The sequence below is a fragment of the Lynx rufus genome, unplaced genomic scaffold, assembly GCF_022079265.1.
Source record: "Lynx rufus isolate CCGP_SWC_20201006 ecotype Redwood Valley unplaced genomic scaffold, mLynRuf1.p SCAF_16, whole genome shotgun sequence".
Classification (NCBI taxonomy): Eukaryota; Metazoa; Chordata; class Mammalia; order Carnivora; family Felidae; genus Lynx; species Lynx rufus.
Window position 1 is genome coordinate 57,299,899 of NW_025814830.1, and position 25,408 is coordinate 57,325,306.

A 25,408-nucleotide genomic window follows, 5' to 3' on the forward strand; every position below is an offset into this window, starting at 1 on the left:
ACCATGAACAAGCCCACCTTATCACTGCTATTAGGAAAAGAGTATTCAGTGATTCACCTGCAAGCATGAGGCCAGTCAGCTGCAGGTATCTCCTAAAAGGTCTGTTGCCAGACTGAGGAAGTGCCCTTGCGTTTGCAGAGTTTTATCATAAATGGGCATGAGATTCTGTCAAATGCTTTTTTTTTTTTTTGCGGGGGCGGGGCAATCTTTAGAGATAATCTCATGGTTTTTCTCTTTTATTATATCAATATGGTATATTACATTGATTTTTGAATGTTAAACCAAAATTGAATTCTGAGATAAATCCACTTGTCACGAAGTAGGACTACCCTTTCGTGTTGCTAAATTTGCTACAAAGTAAGGACCTTTACAGCCACATTTGTGTGGACGTGGGCCTACACCTTCTTGTCCCGTCCTCTCTCTCTGACTGTGCACACCCTCCCGTGCTGTGGAGGACCTGAGGATAACTGGCATCCCTTTCCTTCTTTAATGGATGGTATAAATCAACAGTGAGGCCAGGTGGGACTAGAGGTTTCTACGTGTCAAGAACTACAATTAAATATTCAATTTCTTTAATAGATACAGGGCTACTCAGGTGATCTATTTCTTCTTGAGTGAGCTCAGGTAATTTGTGTCTTGTAAGGAATTCATTCATTTCATCTAAATTGTCAAATTTATTGACATAAAGTTAATAAAATTCCTTTACCCCTTTAATGGCTACAGGACCATCGTGATAGTCTCTCTCTCATACCTGCGCCTGAAAAATTTATGTCCTTTTTTTCCCTGATTTGTTTGGCTAAAGGTCGATCAGTTCTATTTATCTTTTCAAAGAACCAACTTCAGAGTTCATTAATTTTTCTCTATTGCTTTTTTAAAAACTATCATTTTGATAGATGAAACAAGCAGAAGACATTCCACTCCATTCATGTGAAAAAGTGAGCACACTAAGACAGAAAGACTTCGTCAACCTAATAAAGGCAATCTACTGAAACTCAGGAGGTGAGGACCTCACAGTGAAAGATGAAGCCCTCCCTCTCAGACTGAACAAGGCAAGAAAGCCCACTCTCAACACTTCTGTCCAGCATGCAGGACCCGGACGGTGCAGTAAGACAAGAAAGAAACGGGTATACAGAATGGGAAAAGGAAATGTGTCTTTACTCACACTGGCATAAACATCTATGTAGAGCATTCTACAAAATCTGTTTTTTAAAAAACTACAATAAGTAACATTTGGCGAAGTTCCAAGACGTGTCCCTATTTTAAAATATGAATTGTACTTCAGGACACCTGGGTGGCTCAGTCGGTTAAGCGTCCGACTTTGGCTCGGGTCAGGATCTCATGGTTTGTGAGTTCAAGCCCCGAACCTGGCTCTGTGCTGACAGCTCAGAGCCTGAAGCCTGCCCGGGATTCTGTGTCTCCCTCTCTCTCTGCCCCTCCCCTGCTCATGCTCTCTGTCTCTCAAAAATGAATAAATGTTTTAAAAAAAATTGAAATATCAATTGTATCTCTATGCATCACCAACAAACAAGAGGACACCGAAATTGAAAAAAAACAATACATTCAGGCGCTGGCTCAGTCGGTTGAGCATCCGACGCTTGATTGTGGCTCAGGTCATGATCTCACAGTTGTGGGACTGAGCCTCATGTCGGGCTCTGCGCTGAGCCAGGGGCCTGCTTGGGATTCTCTCTCTCTGCCCCTCCCCTACTCACGCTTGTTCACACGTGCGCTCTCTCTCAAAATAAATAAACTTCAAAGGAAAAAACACAATACACTGAGTAATGTGCCAAATTGCTGAATCACTATACTGTATACACGAAAGTAGTATAACACTATAATTAAAAAAATAAAGTCACAACAGCACCCCCAAAATGAATTACTTAGGTATGAAATGTGTGCAAGACCTCCCTCAATAACCCTAAGATTCCCTGCTAACATGTCAGTTCTCTCCAAATTAATTTACAGATTCAACACCATCTCAATCAAATTCCCATCTCCTTTTTGTAGTACGTGACGAGCAGATTCTGAAATATACCATGCAAATGAGGGCCCACATGGGAAGCCGGACCCTACGGTTCCAGACTTGCTATGAGGCTACAGTAACCAAGACAGCGTGACACTGACACGCAGACCGATGGAAGAGAACAGAGTCCAGAAAAAGACTCTCACATACACACACTTCTCAAGAAAAGTAAAGCAACTGAGCGGGAAACGGGAAACCATAATCTCGTCAGCAGGTGGAGCTGGAATAACTTGGATGCCCCCACGCAGAAGCGGCAGGGCGAGGAAGCTTTAACCTTGCCTCACACGAAAATGATCTCAAAACGGATTAGAAAACTGAATCCAAGAACCAGAACTACATAACTTCTAGAAAATGTAAGAGAAAATTTTTGTGACATTAGGTCAGACAAAAAGTGGAAAGCAGCTAAGAAAAAACACCTGTTGGACTTCACTAAAAACTTGTGCTCTTCAAAGACACTGAATTAAATGAAAAGTCAAGCCACAAACTGGGAGAAAGTATTTGCACAAGAAAAATCTGGTGATGCACTTGTGTCTGAAATATATAAAGAACGCTCAGTAACATTTTATTAAATAGAAAAAAATAAATAAATATGCATGGATACTTCACCAAACAAGATATACAGATGATCCCCCCCACCCCGCCCCACAAAACCAAAAAATAACCTGCAACATTTGTCATTAGGGAAGAGAAAGGAAGTCCACAAGGGACACCACTAGAAATCCACTTAGAACGGCCAGATTACAGAGACTAACCACACCAGGGACAGTGAGGAAACACAGCCAATGGACTCTCATTCACCCTCGGTGGGATCAAGGTATTTCGTGTACAGTCACTTTGAAACAGTTTGGCAGGTTCCTAAAAAACTAAACGTTTCCCTGCCACGTGATCCAGAAAGCCCAGTCCCAAGTATTTGTCAGAGAGAAAGCGCAGAGCCACGTACACTGCTTTGTATGTAATTATTCATAGCAGCTTTTTTGTAATAGCTAAAAATTGGAAACTGTGCAAATGTCTATCAACTACTGATTAGACAAACATGTGACATATGCATCCAACGGCAGAGTGTGCTAAGTGAAAGAAACCATTCATATTATATTGTAGAAAAAGAAAGCCTACAACGACAAGGTCCAGCAGTGGTGCCCTGGGTCCAAGGACACAGGAAGGTGTTGGCTACAAACAGGCACTTCCCAGGGCGATGGAGAAGTTCTATGTCACGGCTGTGGTGCTGGGAACGGGACTCACTGGTGTTAAAACCTACCACGCTCTACACTTTGCGTATGAAACCGTTGCATTTCGTAACACTTATGTCTCCATAAAGCTCCCAGAAAGAGGGGCTGAGGAGGTAAGAGCGACAAGGAGGACCGTCTCTCTAAGAGGACTTCTGCCATAAGGGGAGCAAAGAAATGGGGTGGCAGTTGGTGGTAAAAGGGGGGTTGGGGTTTTTTTTGGAAAGAAGGGGGAAGGACAGACAGCAAGTTTGCACGCTGATGAGGGGGCACCTCACACTCACCCCTCCAAAAGCAAGTCTGGGGGAGAGGAGTCGGGAAGGGAGGTACTCGTGCCCTGTGGGGCAGCGGCTGCGGCAGGAGCAGGCAAAGGGCAACTCCGGTGCGTGCCGGGCGCACGGACGGCCAATGGGACATGCGCACGGCTTCTCTAGAAGGATTTGTCAGCGCGGTTCCCGTGGCCATGTCAGCTGGGCCGGAGGCTGACCAGCGCAGAGCTGCGAAGGGGCCACCTGATCACGACCAAGTTAAACAGCTGATCCTCGTTTGTATGCAGATGTGGTCCCCGCTCACACAGGGTCACGCCCGACTTTCTAATGAAGCGTCTGATAGACTCTCTTTAATGTGTCTCTAAGTTGAACCCTGGACATCTGGGTTCTCTGTTTTTGCCATTATAAACAATACTCCATGGACATCCTTATTCTTGTTATGTGTCCATAGGTACACGTGCCCCTGAGCACCACATGGTATGGGATTCCGTGACAGGAAATGTCCAGAAAAGGCAAAGCCATAGGGACAGAAAGTAGGTGGGTGGCCTGCTCAGGGTGGGGAGGGGGTGAGCAGTGCTGGCCACAGGCCACGGGTTTCTTTCCGAGGGGACGAAAGCACCGTGAAGCGGAGTGTGAGTGGGGTGTGGTGTTATCTGCGAACCCACGGAACACCCTCAACGGGGCTACTGTGCAGTATGCAGGGGGGATTTCAACAAGGCTGACACCTGCTTCCAACAGCCTGTACCTGGTGCCCGAGGGATGGACTGTGGTTGGAAGGACCGGGCGTCACGATGGGGGGGGGGGGGGGGAGGGGGGGGCGGCACGTGCCACACCCAAGCCAGGGTCAAAGCCAGGTGTCCAGACCCAGCGAAGCTCTTTTCCACCTCTTGCCGGCAGGCAGCACACCTCGGCGTGGCCCCGGAGAAACGTGCTTGTTCTGTGGTCAGTGGGCACGGGGGCACCTCCTGGGCACAGAGGGGGCATGTCAAGGAAGCTTCTGCACTGTCAGGCCGCTTGGCAAACGCCACTCCAGGAGCAGCCGCACCTCCCTCCTGTGCAGCCCCCACGTCCTCGGGAGGCCCGGGGCCGCCTCTTGCCCAGTCGCGCCCAGGCTTCGGCAGAAAAGCGTCCTGGGGCCCTGGTCAACGTGGCTTCCACCTGCTCCTGGGAACGTGTGTCGCCAGCCTGCACGTGGCGCTGTCCTCACGGCCACGGCGCCTCCAGCACCACCTCTGCCACTGTCTCTTCCGCGCAGTGGCACATTTCGGCAAAGGGACCATTACACCAATACTGTTTTTAAAGTCACATATTTGAGGAAAGGGGTATACATTTTAAAGACCTAAATATTAACTGTACAGGGTCTATTTTGTTCATCCTAACATGGATGTAAAATTATAACACAAGGCAAAGGCTGTCAGGAAAAGTCATCACAAATGAACACTGTCCAGGCAACTGGATGGACCCAGTCGCGTATTTATGTAATGTCACATTTCCAGGAAGCAGACCCCCAGACACGAGACTACAGCCCTCAGCACGGAGACACCAAACACGAGACCAGCCACTGAGGGGGAGGCAGGGACTACCCGCGCCTGGGGCAGCAGGCCGTGTGGGGCAGAGCTGGGGCGGGGAAGCCCCGCGCCGGCCCAGCGGCACCCCTGCCAGGGCCCCGGCCGTCCGCTCGGCCAGCAGCGTCACTTTAGTGCACGGGGCAGGGCGGGGGGCGTTGGAAGCACTGTGGCTCCTTCCGAGGCACAAGTCTTCACAAAGTGGTCCTACATGTGAGAAACGCTGCATTAGGAAAACAAATGTCCTTGGGGCACCTGGGGAGCTCAGCTGGTTAAGCGGTTAAGCGTCTACCTTCGGCTCAGGTCGTGATCTCACGGTTTGGGAGCTGGAGCCCCGTGTCAGGCTCTCTGCCGTCAGTGCAAAGCCTGCTTGAGATCGTCTGTCCCCCCACCCCTGCCCGCCCCTCCCCCTCCCTCCCTCTCTCTCTCAAAAATAAACTTAAACATTTTTTAAAAAGAAAGAAGAAAACAGTCCTTATTGAAGCACACTATCTCACCCTGCAACTCGAAAAGTCTCCTCTTCCTCCTCACTCTCGATTTGAGAAAGGATGCTCTGAGACCATCAATATTCTCCCCAAGTACAATCTCAGGGAGCAGCGCCGTGTGAAGCTGGCCAGTCACCTGCACCGGCAACCCCACGGCAGGCAAAACGTGGGGACCCTCATGAGGCCAGGAGATGTCAAGGTGTGCCGAGCGGACCCCTGCTCCTCCCAGATGGGCCCTGGCGAGGCTGCGGCCACCAGACACGGTTCCCTGTGGACGCTGGATCATCAAAGTGTGCGGAGGACGCTGTGCTGCTCTGCAATGTCCTGTGCTGAAAAAGAGTCCCCCCCCCCAGCAAAAGAAAGAGTCCCCAGAGGCGGAGGGGGGCAGGGGCAGACCCTCCAAGCCCAAGGAGGGGCTCATGGTGACGTGCCGGACACGCGTGAGGATCTAAGGAACTACTGGAACAACAGGTGTTTTTACCCAAAAAAACATCGGAAAAGGTCGAGATGTTGCCAAGTCTTCCCACACAGTCGCGGGTCTCAGGAGGGGAAGGGGCAGGGGACCCTCGTCCCTGTGCCACCACCCCCTGGCCCCCAGATGTCCCCATGAGGGCGAAGACACGGGAGCCATCATCCCAGACTAACTTCTCATCAGCCAGGCTGTTTTGCTTAAAAGATCCAATCAGGGGGGCGCCTGGGTGGCGCAGTCGGTTAAGCGTCCGACTTCAGCCAGGTCACGATCTCGCGGTCTGGGAGTTCGAGCCCCGCGTCGGGCTCTGGGCTGATGGCTCAGAGCCTGGAGCCTGTTTCCGATTCTGTGTCTCCCTCTCTCTCTGCCCCTCCCCCGTTCATGCTCTGTCTCTCTCTGTCCCAAAAATAAATAAACGTTGAAAAAAAAAATCCAATCAGGGTTAACAAGAATTCTGTGAAAAATGTCAAATTATCACCCGTGGTGAGCTTCGCCTCAGTACAAGCTCTGTGTGCTGCTTCTGAAAGCTTTCTTTTCCAGCTACGACAATAAACTCAGAACCAGACCCACTAATCACAAGTGTTATACGTAACAAGATGTTTTAAAAACAGAAGTTTTATTCCACTGATACACAAAGTAAGAACCCAAGATGCTTCGCTGTTCCTTTACCTTGGAGAGGGCAGACATATAGTGAGGGGGGCAGCAGGTTCCTGAACACCTGGTGCCTGGTGGGTGGGCACCTATTTACAGGCAGCAACCCTCCTGCAGAGCTTCTGGGGGGTGGGTGGGAACCAGGAAGTAACCCCATGAAACGAGTAAAGAGAAAACATCTTTCCGCTGGGGAGACGGGGGCTCGGGACTGGAAGTGAACAGAACCCAGAGGAAAACCCAGGGCCTCTCCCTGGAATGCCTCCCCAAGCGCTGGGAACCGAAGAGCTGGACGCCTGGTGAGCAGGGCAGGTGCACAGAAGAAAGAGGAGAAACGCACCCGATGGCCTTGGCCCAGAGCCACGCTCGCTCGGGAGGGCCGCCTCACGTCGCACCCGTGGGAGAAGAGAGCGGACAACTGCGACAGCATTCTGAAAACTTCACCACCAACCGCCACTTTTCCCGACAAAGGACAGTATTTCTATTCTCAAATTTATAATCCGTATCTTTTTAAAAATGCAACATTTATAGATTGCAAACAATGAACAGTCTGTTCTGGATTTTTAAAAGTTATTTATTACTGATTCTCGACAGTCCAAAGGAGACATCTTTTGTCAAGGGAGTAAAGGGGAAAGTTCCCTTTGTGACAGGTGTCTTTCTCTGTCATCACTGAACGAGGGACACTGGACAGCAGCTGGCCGTGCCATGCGGCCAGATGCACACACTACTGGCTCCGACAGCAGCTCTTTCAGAAGGTTCTAGTCCAATTCTACGGACCCCCTGAAAGGATGGAGCTCCTCCCCCAGGAGACTCGGGGCTGGTGGGGTCGGCTCCTGGCCAACCCCAACTGTCATGGGGATCGGCGGGCTGCTCCCTCAGGACGACAGATTCCACTGCTGACAGTTCAACATCCACGTTTGACACCTTTTATTCTAGAAACATACTGCAAGATAACCCAAGGGCAGAGATGGGAGTGAGGATGAGGATGTGGGAATAACGACGGGGGCGGGTGGTGGGCGGAAGGTGACGGGAGTGGTGCTGCAACGAGCCTACGTGCACGCGCCTCTGAAGGGCAGGGTGGCTGCCGGGATGGACGGTCTTTGTCTACCCAGGACTCCTCTCCGACCAACAGCCCTGCTGGTGAAGGCAGCACCGTGCTATGAAGGAAGAGAGAGAAACCGCTGACCACGTGTCCTGACTGGCTGGCATCTGGGGGGCACCGAGCAGCAGGCCAGGCAGGGTGAGGACAGACACGAGTCCCGTGCAGGGCCGGCAGGAACGTAAAGTGGTGCGGCTGCCACCGGAACATCACGGCGGATCCTCAACAAAGTGAGTATGAAACTGTGCCAGTAGGTCCAGCAATCCCCCTTCTGGGAACACACCCCAAAGAAATGAACGCAGGGTCTCAAAGAGATGTCTGCACCCGCACAGTCACATCAGCGTTACTCACGACAGCCAAGACATGGAAGCAACCCAACCATCCGTCCACAGATGAATGGATAAAGATGCTGTGTTTACACACAATGGGGTGTTATTCAGCCTGCAAAGGAAAGGATATCCTGACACCTGCTTTAACAAGGATGAAACTTATGGACATCATGCTCAGTGGCATAAGCCAGATAAAGACAAATACTGTGTGATTCCACTTCTTTTTTTAGTATTTATTTTTGAGACAGTGCGTGTGCGCATGTGCTCACAAGCAGGGGAGGCAGAGAGAATTTCAAGCAGACTCTGTGCTGTGAGTGTGGAACCTGACACGGGGCTCGAACTCACCAAACCGTGAGATCATGACCTGAGCCAAAATCAAGAGTCAGACACTCAACCGACTGAGCCCCCCAGGCGCCCCTGTGTGATTCCACTTCTAAGAGGCCCCTAGAGGAATCAGATCCATACAGACAAGACAGAGATGGGGTGACAACAGGCCATCCATGATTGAGGCCATCACAGCCCATCCCGACCGGGCCTCCTTCCCCCGACAGGATAACCCCCTCCTGGCCTGGCCTCCCCTCGGCCCGATCAGAGCAGGAGAAGCACCCACACCGCGGCCCTGGGGCCCCAGGCTCCCAGAAGCCAAGAGGGGGCTGTGCCCGTCACACAGTAAACCAGGGGACCTTGCTGCTGGAGAGGAGCAACGGCGGGCCGCTGTGCTCAGGCCCTCCCAGACCACCGTTCCCTGGAGTGCCCAAAGCAATGCTCAGGAGCAGAGTGGTTTCCGCCTGGATGTGGGGGTCTAGGAGGGGAGCTTCTGGACCAGGGGCTGCAGGTGAGCAGGTCAGAGGACAGAACATGAAGCATGCAAGCCAAGCAGAGTTCGAGGTGGGGGCGGGGAGGGACCTGGGAGAGGCACTGCCACCCTCCACTCCTGCAGGCCTGCTGCCAGGACACCCACCTCTCCAGGCGGCCGGAGTGCGGGCTGCTCCGTTCAGGGAACACCTTTCCTTTCTCTTGGCCTTTCTTGTAAACAACACTAGGATCAAAGGGATGAAAGTATGAAGTCCTTCAAAACACAAACCAGGTGCCATCACTGCACTCACTTTCTGAAAGCTGTCCTTAAAAACCGTTCTGTGAGCACGACCTTTTCCTTTAATGAAACCACTTCTCACTATCACGGGGCCTCCCGGGACTCCTCCAGGCCACACGCTGCAGGTTCTATGTCCCCAAGCACCACCAGCAGTGTCCACACGTACAGCTTGAGGACCCAGAGAGACTGGCTCCCTCACTGGTTTTAACAATGGAGAAACGAGGGGCGCCTGGGTGATGGCTCAGTCGGTTAAGAGTCTGACTTCAGCTCAGGTCATGATCTCAAGGTCCACGAGTTCGAGCCCCGTGTCGGGCTCTGTGCTGACAGCTCAAGAGCCTGGAGCCTGCTTCAGATCTGTGTCTCCCTGTCTCTGCTCCTCCCCTGCTTGTGCTCTGTCTCTCTCACTCTCAAAAACTCAGTAAATGTTTAAAAAAAAAAAAAAAAAAAAAGACAGACAATGGAGAAACTGAGACCGCAGATGAAACTTTCAACACAATGTTATGGTCAAAGGTGTGGCCATTTCCAAGGCCAGGGCTGCAGCGTGCGCCCTTACGGCCCTGACCTTCATGAGCAGTGCAGACAGGGAGCCGCTAGGCGAGCCCTGCCCCGTGCAGCTCACGGCAGGTGCACACCCCTAGCAGGACCGAGTGCTACGTGTGCGAGTGCGCGCAGCTCAGCGACAGGGCCAAGAGCAACGCAGACGATGTCTCTGCTACCGGAACCCAGTGTGCACAGCAGGTTACTCATCACACATGGGAACGACCCCTGCACGGCCTTCCCCCTTCATGGTTACACGGGCCTTACTCACAGGTTCTGTTCAAAGTGGGTTCAGATAAATAAAGAACACACACAAAACCAAAACTTTTGAGCTAAGATTTTGCCATCTGGCCAACAGGAAATCTACACATATATTCTCCAAAGGAAGGAGCCAGGCGGTTCCAGAGGTTTCCTTGCTGGGAGGCCAGCCCCAGTGACTCTGAGCTGGCTCTGTAAACAATGCACACTCGTCCAGCACGCATCCTGGCATCCGGAAAGAAAATTCGTGTCTTGGAGATTACGTATACTCCCAAGCCAGAGAAGGTGAAATGGAGAGTAGGCCACTGGCAGAGGGCCATGTCTTCCGTCACCTTCACCACGGCTTCGACGGCCCTGACCCAGGGCGCCTCCTGCAGCCAATCACAGAGAGGGTTCCACAGCCACCAGCGTGCTGTCCTGGGCCGGGATGGCCCTTGTGGCAGACAGCAGAGGGCCACGCGACAGTCACGGGACATCATTCACCTTGTGCCAGTAACCCTCACATATCTCACTTCAAGACTCAGTTTCAGGGGTGTCTGGGTGTCTCAGTTAGTTGAGCATCTGACTCTTCATCTCGGCTCAGGTCATGATCTCAGGTTTCTGGGTTCAAACCTCACGTCGGGCTCTGCACCGACAGCATGGGGCCTGCTTGGGAATCTCTCTCTCTGCCCCTCCTCTGCTTGTGCTCTCTCTCAAAATAAATAAAATTTTTAAAAAAAGATTCAGTTTCAGCTTTAGTGTTTTGTTTTTTGGCTTAAGATTCTGCAACGTTACTCATTGCCATTTTAATGTCTGTTAGTAAAGGACACCTAGTTCAGTAAAGACCCAGATGCCATCAACTGCATCTTGCGACAGAGGGTTCAAATATGACACAGGAGACTGGTGGCTTCAGCCCTGCCCACTCGGCCCAAGTGAAGCCACAGGCGGAAGTGATGTCACTCTGCTGGACCGTCACCAGTCGGCCCACGAAGGAGAAGGGCATCGACACCATCAGGCCCAAGTCCTCTGCCCGGAGCCTGTTTCTGCCACATCTACGTTACCAGTTACTTACTGAGCAAAGCTGTCCTCTGCTTCAAAACATTCCAGAGACTTTAGCCAATCACTGCCAATGTCCTCATCTAAAGGATGGCTCCAGGAAACAATCTCAAAAGCGAGACCACAGACGTACCCCCTTGTCCTCCACACATGACGGGTGTCTCTACAAACCAATGCCCGATGCAGACAGCTCAAGAATCCTGTTTTATTTTTAGTGAAGACCAAATCAGATCCCCACGGAAGCCACTTTCCATACGCTCCAACTGCTGCAACCACACAGTGAGAGGGTGACTCCTCGGACCCAGCAGAGTCCCTGGGCTGTGCCTGGCAGCAGCCATGGGCCTCTCTCGTTCAGCTCCTGCCTCTTTGCCGAGGTCTGGCTTTCTCTGCTGTTCTGGCTAACCCTATGCTCTGAGCCTTGGCTGCTGGCCACAGCAGTTATTGATGGCACCTGAGATTCTTCCACACCTGCCTCTCTGCCTTCTCCACACGGAACCTGCAGCTGGAACCTGATTCCCTATGTGGCACCTTCACCTTCCTGCTCTAGAAGCAGCGTGAGATGCCCAAGTGACACAGAAGGGAAGAGACAGCGGCACTCACCAGACTCTATGTAAGAGCTACCAAACCTAAAAACAACAAATGTCACAGATACCAAAATTAGCATCACATATTTTAAGTTTGTTTGCTTATTTTGAGAGACACAGAGCAAGCCGGGGGCGGGGGGCGGGTGGAGAGACAGAATCCCAAGCAGGCTCTGTGCTCCCAGCACAGAGCCTGATGTGGGGCTCGAACTCACCGACCGTGAAATCATGACCTAAGCCACAAACAAGAGTCAGACGCTCAACCGACTGAACCAGCCGGGCGCCCCAGCCTGCATATATTTAATCGTTTGATAACATATTTGTAATGAATGGTATTTAAGTTACACGTGATGATATTATGCAGGATTGTAGATCTTATATTCTAAAATATTTAAAAGATTCAAGGCCCACAGATCTATTTTCGTTACGTGCAATAACCAGTACTGGTTATTCAAGATCAACGTGCCCCTCTGAGTATGTCACAAGCACAGCAAGAAAGTCAGGAGATGGGACGCTAGGGACAACACCGCTCCAGACGAAATCGACCACACAGGGCCTAGAATATACCCACCACTGACATTTGACAACTTCGTCCTTGCAGGCGGCTCCGTGTTCGTACGGGTGGGGTAAGGGGGCGACCAGGACAGAAGAGCAAAACGATTAGTGCCTACAAGAAAGACCTAAGGAGGGGGGCGCCTGGGTGGCTCAGCTGGTTGAGCGTCCAACTTCGGCTCAGGTCATGATGTCACAGTTCGTGGGTTCCAGCCCTGCATCAGGCTCTGTGCTGACCGCTGGCTCAGAGCCCGGAGCCTGCTTCAGATTCTGTGTCTCCTTCTCTCTCTCTGCCCCTCCCCCACTCACGCTTTGTCTCACTCTGTTTCTCAAAAATAAATGAAAGAAAGAAAGAAAGACAGAAAGACAGACAGACAGAAAGAAAGAAAGAAAGAAAGAAAGAAAGAAAGAAAGAAAGAAAGAAAGAAAGAAAGACAGACCTAAGTAGTAAAACGCCCAGGTCATCCTGGCTCGAAAGCTCTCAGCTGTAAAGGGAGCCACAATCCGAGGGGCCTCCCCAGAGCTGTGGGGGGCTCCAGTGGCGGCAGGCCCCGCCCGTCCTACACTAGCCTCCGCAACGTCCCTGGGGAGACCTCCTGTCCCAATCCTCAGCTGTCCCCTCGGGGCTTCACTGTTCTTCCACAGGGTCTGGAACCCTGCTCCCGACACAGCTGGAGAGTCCTCTCAGCCACCCAACATCAGATCTCCTGACGGAAGCCCCGCAGCACCTCCACTCGCCCTCTTCCGGGAAGCCCGCACGGGTGGCAGGGAACAGGGGCACTCAGGGATGCAGGCCTCGCCACAGCTGCTGTATGAGGCGCTGGGAGGGAGCCACGAGAGCCTCGCCCACCTGCACTTCTCCGGGCCGTCACCAGAGCCTCGGGGCAGTGAGCCGGCCGTGCAGGCCCAGCGACCACAGGCCCTCCTGCGACTCTGAAATCAGGGCTTTCTACATCGTGTTCACGCTCCACGGGGGCACCGTGGAAACATGGACACGTGAGGTGTCCTGTGGTCACAGTACAACGTGACTCCGTCCACACGGTGTCGGCCAGTAAGCGCCACCACAAGAAGGCTCAGCCAGGCAGCACCAAGGGCAATGTCGCCCTGCACCTTAGAATCAAACCTGAAAGGGCCAGTTACGAAACGAAGTGCACAACAGGAAAGCCCAAACAACACGTAAACATAACACAAATCAAAGCTGTTACTGGTGTTTATGAAAAACACACAGTATTCTCAAACTAAAGAATCCTGGTCAGAAATACTCAGATTTTCATTGCATTTTTTTCGTTCACTCTCTAATCCGAAGCATTCTCTAAATGGACCCTGTGACTGAACGGCACACACAAATTTGCTGTTTATGCTTAAATGCCAGGCAGGGATTAGGATTTAGTCTTGCAAAGTTTTAAAATATCTAAAGGAAACAACTTAGAGAGTTACAGTTCGCTACCTACAATTTAGGAAAATCAACCCAAATTTCCTTCTCATTCTGTCAAATTCAGGTGCGATCTCTCTACCAAGCCCAGCTCACCGCTCACACAGGACGCACACAGGACACACCCCTCCCGCGTGCACCGTGTGGACCAGATAATGAGCCACAAGACCCCCGGCTCATCCCATCGTGCAGGAAGCCTCCTTCCCTGGTACCTCACGGGACACTCCTGAGTACAGCACTTCCAGCAGAGCTGTGCGCGTTTCTAACCTCCCCTCCTCCACTCTGCCCTAACTCGGCACTGAATGTAAAGGAAGAACCTGGGAGTCCGCACAGCCCCCACATGGACACGGGCCCCTCCAGGCTCCTTGAAGGGAAGGAGGCACCGTATCACACCGCCTCCCTGCCACACTCAAAATGCTGGGCATGAACACAGCCCCCAGAAAAATATAACCAAACACTGAGTTCTTGTGAAATCCCTCAGCATGAACCAAAGTGAAAAACACCACGTTAATTTTCAAATTTTAGCACTGAAATGACATTCTAAGGCTTTTCCCAAACTTTGTGGAGGATGCCGTGAAACCTCTTTCAATAAATAACAAGTCTGAAAGCCAAGATAATCAAGATTTAGTAAAAGTGACATGAACCTCCCCTCCACTACCCCCTTCCTCACTATATACACTGTCTGCAGTCCTAAGAAAGAGAATGTTAATTCTTTTTTAACAGCCCCAACCAGGAATGACGATTTTGTTGGCTGACTGAAGAGCTGAACTCTTAAAGTAGTTGAAAGATCGGGTACAAAGGGGAGCTCCAGAGTGGACCAGTGATTTTTGGAGGAAATATCTGTAAACTGAATTCCAGAAACGCCGGTTCCTACTTGACAATAACACATCCTTGTTAACCTTGTGACCTTCATGGATGTATGCTTAATTATGTAGAAGCATACCAAATAACTAAACATAAATGCAAAGGGTTTTTATAATATGTAAACACATAGGTAATGTTACATATATTCTCCAGTATCACTTACTTAATAACATTTCCATCTTAATTCGGCAGGTTCGGGGGCGCCTGGGTGGCTTGGTCGGTTAAGCGTCCCACTTCGGCTCAGGTCATGATCTCACGGTCCGCGGGTTCGAGCCCCGCGTCGGGCTCTGTGCTGACCACTCAGAACCCGCAGCCTGTTTCGGATTCTGTGTCTCCCTCTCTCTCTGCCCCTCCCCTCTTCATGCTCTGTCTCTGTCTCAAAAATAAATAAACGTTAAAAAAAAAAAAATTAATTCGGCAGGTTCGTAAAAGACCTGTGTTGAGTCCCAATGTTGGAGGCATGAAGCTCAGTTACTTACAAGAAAAATGCAAAACACAGAATATGTAAATACGCTTTGATCCAAAAGAGTCAGAACATCCATGTGGCCCCAGGGTGGGCTGAGCCTCACGGGCCGGTGAGGGGTGGAGGGAGGCTATCTCGACCGTGCTGGGGGACAATGTGCAGGGGACTCGAGCCCCTCAACGGCCCAGAGCCTGCTTGGGATATATTCTCATTCTCTCTCTCTCTCTCTCTCTCTCTCCCCCCCCCCTCTGAAAATAACTAAATAAATACACTTTTCTTAGAAAGTGGCTACAAGGCTTTCTGAAGCTTGCTTTCAAAAGCAACCCCCACACCCCCATCCCCTACACCTAGAAGCAGGCGGGTGGGATCGCTGGAGGAAGGACCATGCCCACGGGGACACGCGAGGATGGTGCTCAGGGAGACACGTGCTCAACAGAAGTCACCTTTCGCGACAAACTGGCCTCCCTGACCCACCCCTCATCCCCGCATCTGTCACACGGCTGCTGGAATCCGCTCCAGGCATGGCTGTCAGAGGCATCTGAGGAGACGGCACCGCCAGGGCTGGCTGTGCAGAGCCCGCCGGCCCAGGGTCCAGGAGGGCGGCCCCAGGAGAGGGCCAGACAGCAACTCCTTCGCAGGCTCTGCTGCTGGGAACAGCTCTTGAAGAACCTGAGAACCACCCTCGACAATACCGCCTGAGGTCTGCCAGCAGCTGGCCGGTGGCCCAACCAGGGCACAGCCCTGATCCCTCACTGTGGCCGTCCCCTGCCTCTCTCTGTCCCTCCATCCGGAGACTGCCTCTCTGCGCCGCGTCGACAAGGAGGAGCAGGGACGGTGAGACCACACAGGCCTGTGTGTGCTCACATGCCCGGTGTCAGCAACTCACCCAGCTCGGAGTGCCCGAGCCTGTGGGCTTGATGTCGTCATGGCATGCAGCAATGCCCCATGGGTCCCTGGCTCTGCCCCCTGCAGACACCCCCCCCTCCAGCTTCCCTCAAGGCCAAACCTAAAGCTACTTCCAAAGCACCCCCCCCCCACCCCCGCCGCCCTGGACTCCCTACAAATGCACAGCTGCCCACGGCAACCTGCAGTGGCCCGGGGTGCCCTTCAGCCCTGCTCCTCTGCCCTGGCCCCTCCCCAGCCTGGTAAGTCTGCCTGCCTCTCGGGCCTACGGCAGGCAGCGCTGCAGTGTGCCCGTGGCCCCGGGCCGGGTGCCACAGCCATCGTCCTCACCACGTTCAGTGAGCACTGCCTCTGTGTGTGCTGCTGCCTCTCCCAAAGGCGGGCGGGGGCCCTGCCCTGACGTGGGCAGGCACCCCCTTTTCAAGTCCCAAGGTAAGTGCTTGGGAAAGGGGCTCATGCTTAGAAACGCCTCCTGGACACACACACCGAATTCTGGGTTAAAACCAGTTATGTCTGAGGAAAACAACATTACAACGGTAATTCAAAGCGAAAGATCCCTCTTAAACTATCTCTTTGTTTTACGAAATACCGAAGCCAGCACATCTGCCACGTTTGTTGTCTTCGCGACACTCGTCCGCCACTACTACGTGTCTTCAGGCTCCGACGATAAGCGCCTGGTGTATATGTCTGCTCTGTAAGAAACTGGCCGTGCAGCAAAACCGCTCTCTTCATCTGAGGAGGCTGCATTCACCTGGTTTCTGGTTTTGTTCACAAACGGTAAGTTTTTTTTTTTGTTTGCTTTAAAGTTTTATTTATTTGTTCTTGAGAGAGAGGCAGAGAGAGGGAATCCCAAGCAGGCCCTGCACTGTCAGCACGGAGCCCGATGCGGGGCTCGAACTCACACACCGTGAGATCACGATCTGAGCTGAAAGTAAGAGTCGGACTCTCAACCGACTGAGCCACCCAGGCGCCCCACAAACGGCAAGTTCTAAACCCAACCGGCTTCCAACCACTTTCTCCAAACGCATCTTTTTAAGGCTTTTCTGTGCAGCGCTTTCTCTCGCCGTCAAATTAACTTCTTGCTCTAAAAGAAAATACAGGACAACGAAAGACTACAGAACAAGGGGTGGGGGCAGGATGTCGTCGAGATGCAGGCACAAGACTGGAGAGGAAGGGGGAGGCCACGAGGACCAGCTCGGACCTCATCACAACCCAGCTCGACCCTGGCACCGTGTCCTGGGCAAGGACGGTGCGCCACGTCAAAGCCACGGCACCCTGACCTCAACAACAGGTTCTTCCAGAAGACACGAAAAGTTCTCCAAAGGCTCGGATCTAACCAAAAAGCAGGGCTGCAACCTCACTGCTGGCTTACGGCCGAGAGAAACGAAAGCCCGTCACACAAAAACTTGTACGTGAACGTTCGTCCGGCACTGTTCAGAGCCACCAAGAGGAGCAAACGATGGCGATGTCCGTCAAGTGATGACGACAGACAAAATGAGGCGCTTCTGCACGAGGATCCAGGATCCAGCCGTGAAGAGGAATGATGTGCCCACACACGTTACGACACACACGAACCCTTGAGACGCGGTGCTCAGTGGAAGGCCCCACGTTGTGTGACGTGGTTCCACGAAACGTCCAGGACGGGCAGAGCCCCAGCCACAGAGAGCAGGCTAGTCATGGCGGCAGGCCACCGGGTTCCTGGTGAGGAACCGCACCGAACACAGGCAGACACACCTGTGACCAAACCACACCCAAGGACGCGCAGAACGGGACAGCCGGAGCAAGGTCCGAGGACGGACGGCTCCAGAGCTGACACCCCATCCTGGTTGTGACACTGCTCACGGTTTTGCAAAACGTCATCACTGGAAAAACTAGGCAAACTGTGTGTGAGCCTACAATGGCCTCAAGAAAACCAACAAAGAGAAACCAGGGGGAGCCGACCTAGGCCCACCCCCACCGCCAGCTGAGGGCTTGTCCCCTCGGCAGGGCCCAGGCACAGCCCGTGCTCGCGTGACCACAAAGCAAACCTTTTCCAGATGCAGGTCCAGGAGCAGCAGGGAAAGAGATGGGCCGCCCCAGTCAGATGTGGTGGGGAGGGCCTGGAGGGGCAGGGGGGCTGCAGTCAGCACAACCAGCTTCTAGCACTACAGCAGGCGAGGTTCCTCTCAGGCTCCGAGGACACCGATTTCAGAGGCAGCCACGTGCGACCGGGGTGTGGAGCCCATGTGGAGAAGTCTCTGGAAGGGAGGGGCTCCCGGCCACGACCCGGGGAGCAGTGCCGAGTACCCACACGGCCTGCCAGCACCTCTCCGGGACCACCCTTGTCAGGACCCTGGGGCCCCGCCACACCCTCAGCGCAGTACAGGTTCTGCAAGCAGTGACCCTGAACCCTCCCACCCCATCGCGTCAGGCAAAATGGTCAAAGGCTCCTACAATCCGACCCAGGAACCACGGAGCCAACTCCCCCAACTAAGAGGGGGCAGTGTCTGCCTTGAGCACAGCTCCCACTGCTGGTGAAAACGAGCCGACCGAAGCCCGCGGTCCACCCCGCTGAGGATGGCAGTGGTGCCCACTGGCCTGCGCTCACCTGACCTCACTTCCTTCCCCCACAAGTCCCAGATGCGGAAGTGAGGTGTAACCAAGGAGATCTCCGCGACTCCGGTCAGAGAGAGCCCCTGCACCTGCAAGGCCTGCAGATCCGCACGCACACCGAAGGACCAGGTGAGAACCCTCTGCTGCCCACTGACCCTGAGCCCCGTGGCTGCACAGCTCAGCTCCATGCTTCAGTGTCCCTAAATATGTTTGGCAATGACACGGTCAGTCGCCCCATCACATGACAAATGAGAATTAAAAACCACCACGGGCCTGTGTTCTTTTCTGACATACCGGGAAGGAGACAGACTGGCTTTCGTTTCTTTCCCATCAACTCAAGAAAGGCGCAAGTCACAAAGAGGACGGCCTGAACACCAACACTCAGCAGAGTAACTATTCCCAAGAAACAAACCAACACGGCCAACTTCACGGTCTCGTGCGGTTTTAACTGTGCCCCCCACCCCCCCCAACAGACTGAGACATGGCGGCTCCAGGCAGCCAAGAGCGAGCACACGCGTTCCCTTTATGTCGGCACACGAGCCCAACAACCTATCCCAGCACAGCTTCTCAGGGGCAGGAGAGGAGGAGGGCAGTGCAGGCTGGAGATCTGCACCCCACCCCCAAGAAGGGGCTCTCCCAGGTGACCAGGGTGACACACATCCGCCGGAGCTATGCTAGCTAGCAGCACCCAAAGATGGCAACGCTGAGGAGGAGGGCAGGCGCACCTGGTCCCCTCCAGGCCTCTGCCCACAGTGGGCGTGTCCTGATGCGCAGCCGCACAGAAACCAGAGAACCACGTGGAAGGCAGGTGCACTGACCAGGGAAGGCCACGTATTTATCTAACAGCCAGAATGTGAATCCATCAAAACACACCAGTCTCCTATGCTCCGGCACATTACACAACACCAAAGACGGTTCATCAAGAACCACTTCTTAAGAAGTCCTCCTGAACTCTAAAGTGGGAACCAGAGGAGCAATGGATTCCAGAACACAACAGTACGAGTGAAGGTCTGCACTGAACCCAGGGGTCCCCCCACTGATTGCTGCCTCAAACCAAAGAAACACGAAGAGACCACCAAGGACAGCACCTGACTCTCACATAAATAAAAGATTTTAAACACTCGATTCTGTGAAAAATGACCACTAGAGTTTACACCCTAAGGAGGAAAAGAAAAAGTAAGCCCGTAACAAGATGGACCCTAACACTCCAGGTCTACGAGAAAAGCCACACGGTGCCATCCTCCATGGACAGGGTGAGGGAACCACCCACAACCGCACAGCACCACCACCACGTTCTCCTCCATCAAGAGGGCGGGGGCGGCGGGGGAGCTGCCTACGAGAGGGGTTTGCAGGAAGCCCAAGCAACAGGCCCATCCAAAGGGAGCCCCTGGTCTGGAGCGAGGTGGTCAGCAGGCCTTCAAGGGACAGTCAAGAGTGCCAGCGGCTCGAACCAAGCACTGATAAGAGAACAAAGGCCAAGATTCTTAAAGGTCTTTAACCAGGAGAGATTCTGCCAAAGAATGTGCGAGTATAAAGCATGATGTCTGAGATTTACATTAAAACATTAAAGTTTAAAAACTTTAAAAAAAAACAAAGACACAAATAAGCAGGGGAAGGAAACAGATGTAACCGGACTGGCAAAATGTTGGTGACTATTGAAACTGGGTAGGTATATAAGGGCACTATTCTCTCAGATTCTGTGAATGTTTAGAAATATCCCTAACAGAAAGTTAAATAAAAATTTTAACTTTTGTGTGAAGTCAGAGAGCTGCCATGTCTTGGTGGCTCACTGAAACTCACTCCCTGGCAATACACCGTCCTCCCTCTCAGCCACAGCTGTCCACCAGTCCCCCACGTGTGTTCCCCACTCACCCAGTTTCCCAGCTCCTTCACAGAAGCGCTGCTGTGCACATGCTCACACGTGCACGCACGCAGCGGAGGAAGGCTAGAGGGACCACAGCCGATGTTCTCATGACAAGAAATGAACATTCAGATCACCGTCATTCTGTCTCTCCCCCTTACTACTAGCGTGAGGAGCTCTCCTCCAGGTTCAGACCACTGGATGGGAGAAGAGACACGCTGCTAGCCAGTAAGAGGAAACGACTCCGCGAGTCCTCCAGTCTAACCCAAAAGAGTTATGTCACATTCCCAAGATCCTAAGCCAAGCTAGTGGCTGAACCTGGACAAAAAAGCCTTATTTCCAAAACCATACCAAAATAAATGGTGTGGCTACGGGGTGAAAGGCAGTACCTCTGTCCTACCGACACTGGACCCTGGCCGGTGCCTACAGCCTAGGATGGAGAGTACCTGCCACAGCGCATTCTGGTCCCTAAAAATGGAGGCACACCAGGGACACCTGTACATACCATCAAGTACCATGACCAAGGCCAGAGCAGTGTTCCTCCTCCCTGTGCTGTGCTCCCCCCACAGGCCTCCCAGTGCCTGACTCGGGTCCCAACCCCAGAGGTCGAGGCAAAGGTGCAGAGAGCAGTGGAGGGCTCCCTGTCAACAGGAGGAAGATGGCCTGCAGGTATGGGAAGATCACCTTGGGAGCTGGGGGCCTGGGCACCCCCACCACCCGATGCCCTCCCAGCTACACAGGATGGCTGCTCTGGCCTCACCCAGCAGGGCAGGGCATTCCGGGTGCCGACGGCACGAAGAGCACAGCATCAAGGTGTCTCCTACAGCCGTGGCCAAGCCCAGGCATGCATCTGGGTGCACTAACGCTGCTGCTCCCCGGGAGGGGCTGGCCCCCAGAAAGGACACTCGGCACACGTGTTCATCCGCGCCCACTAACACTCTTTAAAAAGCTAGCCCGAAAATGTGTGAGGCCGGGACATGCCCAGAAAGCGTTTTGGACTGGTTCCTGGGTGGTAGGGACAGCCCCTCGCCCGCCCCACGCCACACACGCGGCAGGTCCGGGAGCAGTCCGCAGGGCCCGGAAGGCAGCGGGCGGGCGTCTCCGCAAACAAGGTGCACTTGGGCTCTTTATCTCATTATCACAAACCCAAGAATTTCTGAGATAGACCGTCTACCAGCTTCTAAGTGGAATGAAAAATTTATAAGATAATTTAAAAACAAACAAAAAAAGGAAGCTCAAATCAAGTGTAAACCACCAACAGGTCTCAATACACCTTGAAACCTGGACGTGGGGCTAAGAGACTGGAGGCGCAGCCTGCGTGAACTAGCCACGCGTGTGCCCCCGACCAGGTCAGCTCTGGCAGTGTGCTCGGCACCCACATGCTGCCAAGGGCACCCCGAACTCTTGGGACCCTGCTCCGCCCCTCCCCTCACGAACACCAGCCCTTCGAGGGGCGGTACGTGCAGCCCCAAATACGGAAGATCATATATGCTCACCGTCGACGAGCTCGGGCCGAGGGTGGAGGACAAACCGGACGACCGCCCGTTCATGTTCTAATTATCTCCAAATAATTTCCCGAGGAACATAATTTTCATCAAAAATCTCGAAGATACAAAAAAAATTTTAGAACGAGCCTGCTACAGAGCCCTACCATCTCACAGTTTCCAGCCCTCGTAGCCCTCGTCTCTCAAACCACACACCCTCGTCTTTATTCACCAGACATTCTATTTTCTCCGTCTCCAAACTGCTCAGGCTTCAATTCAGGTCCAAATATAAATGAGCATGTATCAAATGCCTCCTTTCTACCAAGAAAGCCACTGTGAAAGATGTTATTTCTGGCATCCCAGCTGCAAAGTGACGATGCATTTTTAACTCCTTCTCTCCTAAGTTGTAGGGTGCCAGGGGCCGGCAGGTACCTGGCTGGCAAGCTACCCCAGAGCACACGTGGCCGCACACGCATCCCTGGGGGGCCCGCACGCCCTGCAGACCCACCTGAGGACACCACCGAACCAAGGGAGCTGCCCCGGGCAGCGAACAGTCAACATTTTTGCCGTAAGGCCAAACGAGTCTTTGCTTAAAGACAAAAATCAATAGGACACAGGTTCATTTGCAGAGAATCTAGAGAGAAGTGCAGGGGAACCTGACAGAGCTGCTGAACTGACAGCCACAGGCTCTCCTATCAGTGTGCTTTCTGCAGGGAGGTGGAGGAAGGAGGAAGAGCATGCTGGGCAGAGCTGGTGGCAAATATGTAAACAAGGCTTCACACGGGGCGCCTGGGGGGCTCGGTCGGTTGAGCGTCCGACTTCGGCTCAGGTTATGAGCTCACGGTCTGTGAGTTTGAGCCCCGCGTCGGGCTCTGTGCTGACAGCTCGGAGCCTGGAGCCTGCTTTGGATTCTGTGTCTCCCTCTCTCTCTCTCTCTCTGCCCCTCCCCTGCTCACGCTCTCTCTCTCCCTCTCTCTCAAAACTAAACAAACATAAAAAAATTTTTTTTAATAAAAATAAACAAGGCGTCACTGACACAAGGAGAAATCGTGCAGCTCTGGCCTCAACGACCCAGCAAGTCAGTCCTTGGGTCAGGGACACAGTGACAAGTGGAGACAGTAAGGAGAATAGGCAGAAGGCACTTCCCGGCACGTGCTCCAGAGGAAAGCTCGCTGCACAGACGCACCAGCCCTGGTTCCTACAGGCCCAGCGCCCAGGCCCTGAGCAGACAGTAAATAATCGATCCCTAGCGTGAGTGCAGGGGTGGGCAAAAAGAAGAGACAGCAAGAAGGAAGGAAGACCACAGAAACTCCCCAAACGCCCACACCCGTCAGTCCGGGCACGCTGTCTGAAGGAGCGACAGCTTTCTCACTGTAAAAACCCCAACCAACATCGTCACAGAAAGCCGTATTATGACGAGAATTCTAGTTTACACACGATGGGCTGTGTGGCTGTCTAGTGACGCGAACAAGCAGCCTGCATGGGACGACACGCCTCCCAGCACTAACGGGAAGACACGGCAAGTCCCGCACAGAGGTCAAAAGGCAGGAGACGGTCACAGTGACAAGAGTCACCCGAACCCCCCGCTTCAGGGAGACGGTGGACCCTCCACATACCGTATCCCACCCCTCCCTGCAAGAGGGGCGTCACTGGGAGCAGCAGGGGGCAGCAGGCGACACTGGCACAACGCCACGTAAGAGCCCTCTCCACGTGCCCACACCTTGACAGCTGGTTCCAGGTGAACACGAGTCCTCAGCTGGCCCGAGAAGCAGAGCCTCGGGACTCTTCCGGAAGAAACCTTTACAGGCAGAGGAGAAAGCTTCACCTGAGCCCACACGCACTACCCTGGGCCGCCAAGTTCCCATGAACCAGGATCTCGCTCCTGAATGTAGCCAGCTGGACTCAGGTTCTGAAGCACAATGAGGAGCCCCGAAGAACAGCCCGGATGTGGGCCCACCACACAGCGGCGTTCTTCTATCCAAACCCAGACAGAACCCCCCCCCCCCCCCCCCCCGCCCACAGGCTTGTTAGGAAATGCAGACCTTCAGAATTCTCGAGACCCGAGGCCCTTCAGTTAGTCAAATTCAGGCTGGAGCACATTTGGGGCGTGTGTGTGGGTGTGTTTTCACCAAACCCACTCACCTTGTCATCAAGTGTTTAGGGAACATTCTCCGCCCCGTGAGCAGATGTGACGGGGGCAGGAGAAAGCCAGATGCACCTGTGAGGGCCATGGGTCATTCATCTGGTGACAGCCATTCAAGCTCTCTGGGCCATGGCTTGGCTGTGGCCCTCAGACCACATGCGTTCCATTTCCTCCCGGGGCGCCTGAGAAACTTCAAGGACGTGTGCTCTGGTGGAACTAATGAGGCCTGGGGAAGGCAAGGGGAAGCAGGGAGGGGCCAGGCTTCGGTGCTGACCCACCTGCTCCCTCCTTGTGTCCTGGGGTCCTCCAAGCCATCAGAAGCGTCCTTGGAGGCCGGGGGGGCCCCTGCAGGGGATGCTCCAAGCAGAGCTGGAAGAACTCAGTCACTTCGGCTGCTGCTCTACCTGGAGCCCGCACCTCACACCCAGCAGGAAGTACAATGACTAAAGCCACTCACGCAGCCGCCGATGCCGTGGCAATCCCTCTTTCTCATCTGGATTTTCAACTTCCACACCACGGTCAGTTATTAAAACCAGTTACTAGAAGTTACCCGATGTAAAACGCTAATCACTCAGGCCTGACTCATACTCCCAAGCAACCCCCAGCTCAGTCTAGACACCTGGCTCAAGGTGTTTGGAGAAAGAAGAGGAAATCAAGTGTGATCTCTCTTTTGAAACAACTACTTGAACGTGAAAACAGCAGTACGTTTTTACTGTACAAAAATTCAGATAATGCTGACACACTGAAGAAAAACTGAGGACAAATCCCCAGTACCCAAGTCTCCAGTGAAACACTGGTGTGTATCTTCTGGCCAAAACCGAGATCACACTGAATCTGCTGCTTAGGGGACTCAGGTTTCTGAACCGATGCGCCCCACCTCTCCACTGACGTTTACAAGCCTTAGGCGTGAGCACACTTTCTCTAAGTCAACACTGAAACACGCCTCCTGGCCCAGATCTGCTGTGCCTAGGTGCACACTACCTGATAGAAGTGCAAGGACCTGTAACCCTGACCTGGTTCCCCACTGCTCAGTTTAGAGGAGAAAAGCAAGAATTAGAGGACTTGTCTGTCTCAAGGTACCCAGGGCGTGCACCCCTGGCTTCCAGAGCAGAGCACGGGCAGGATCCACACGATCACCCCAGGAGGACGACCCTGGAAAGGGCTCAGACATCAGCACCCCTTTGTGGACTCCCCGCTGGGCAGCTCCTGCCTGGAGGAGCCGGAAAGGGGAGGGGGGGGGGGGGAGACGGACCACAAGTTTCCCCCAGCTCAGACCAGCCCCTCCCCCGGCGCTGCTGGCTCGCGACCCGAGGGCGGATGGGCACGCAGCCGATCAAAAAGTGGGACCAGCGGCCTCCCACCACCTGGAAATACGTACCTACGACGTAAGGCAGAAAAGATGCCGTGGTGCTGGTTACGATGAGAGACAGATATGGGGAGCAAGGTCATCTAGAACACAAACAGGGAGGAACCACAAAAGGAAACAATTATTTCGCGGATACA

The 25,408-nt window shown here is 53.3% G+C and overlaps 1 protein-coding gene across 6 annotated transcripts in view; it reads right to left on the reverse strand.

Annotated features, from left to right (window-relative positions):
- ANKRD11 (ankyrin repeat domain containing 11) overlaps positions 1–25,408 on the reverse strand; it is a 179,837-nt gene that overhangs the window by 59,399 nt on the left and 95,030 nt on the right. The window contains exons 2-4 of one of the 6 annotated variants that reach the window (XM_047078942.1): positions 25,284–25,354; positions 23,905–24,131; positions 23,379–23,560 (exon numbers count right to left, since the gene is read on the reverse strand). The exons of 3 other annotated variants lie outside the window; for them this stretch is intronic. The gene's annotated coding sequence lies outside the window, so the exon portion shown is untranslated. The remainder of the gene's footprint in view (positions 1–23,378; positions 23,561–23,904; positions 24,132–25,283; positions 25,355–25,408) is intronic. 2 more of the 6 variants (XM_047078943.1, XM_047078944.1) reach the window with 2 other exon arrangements.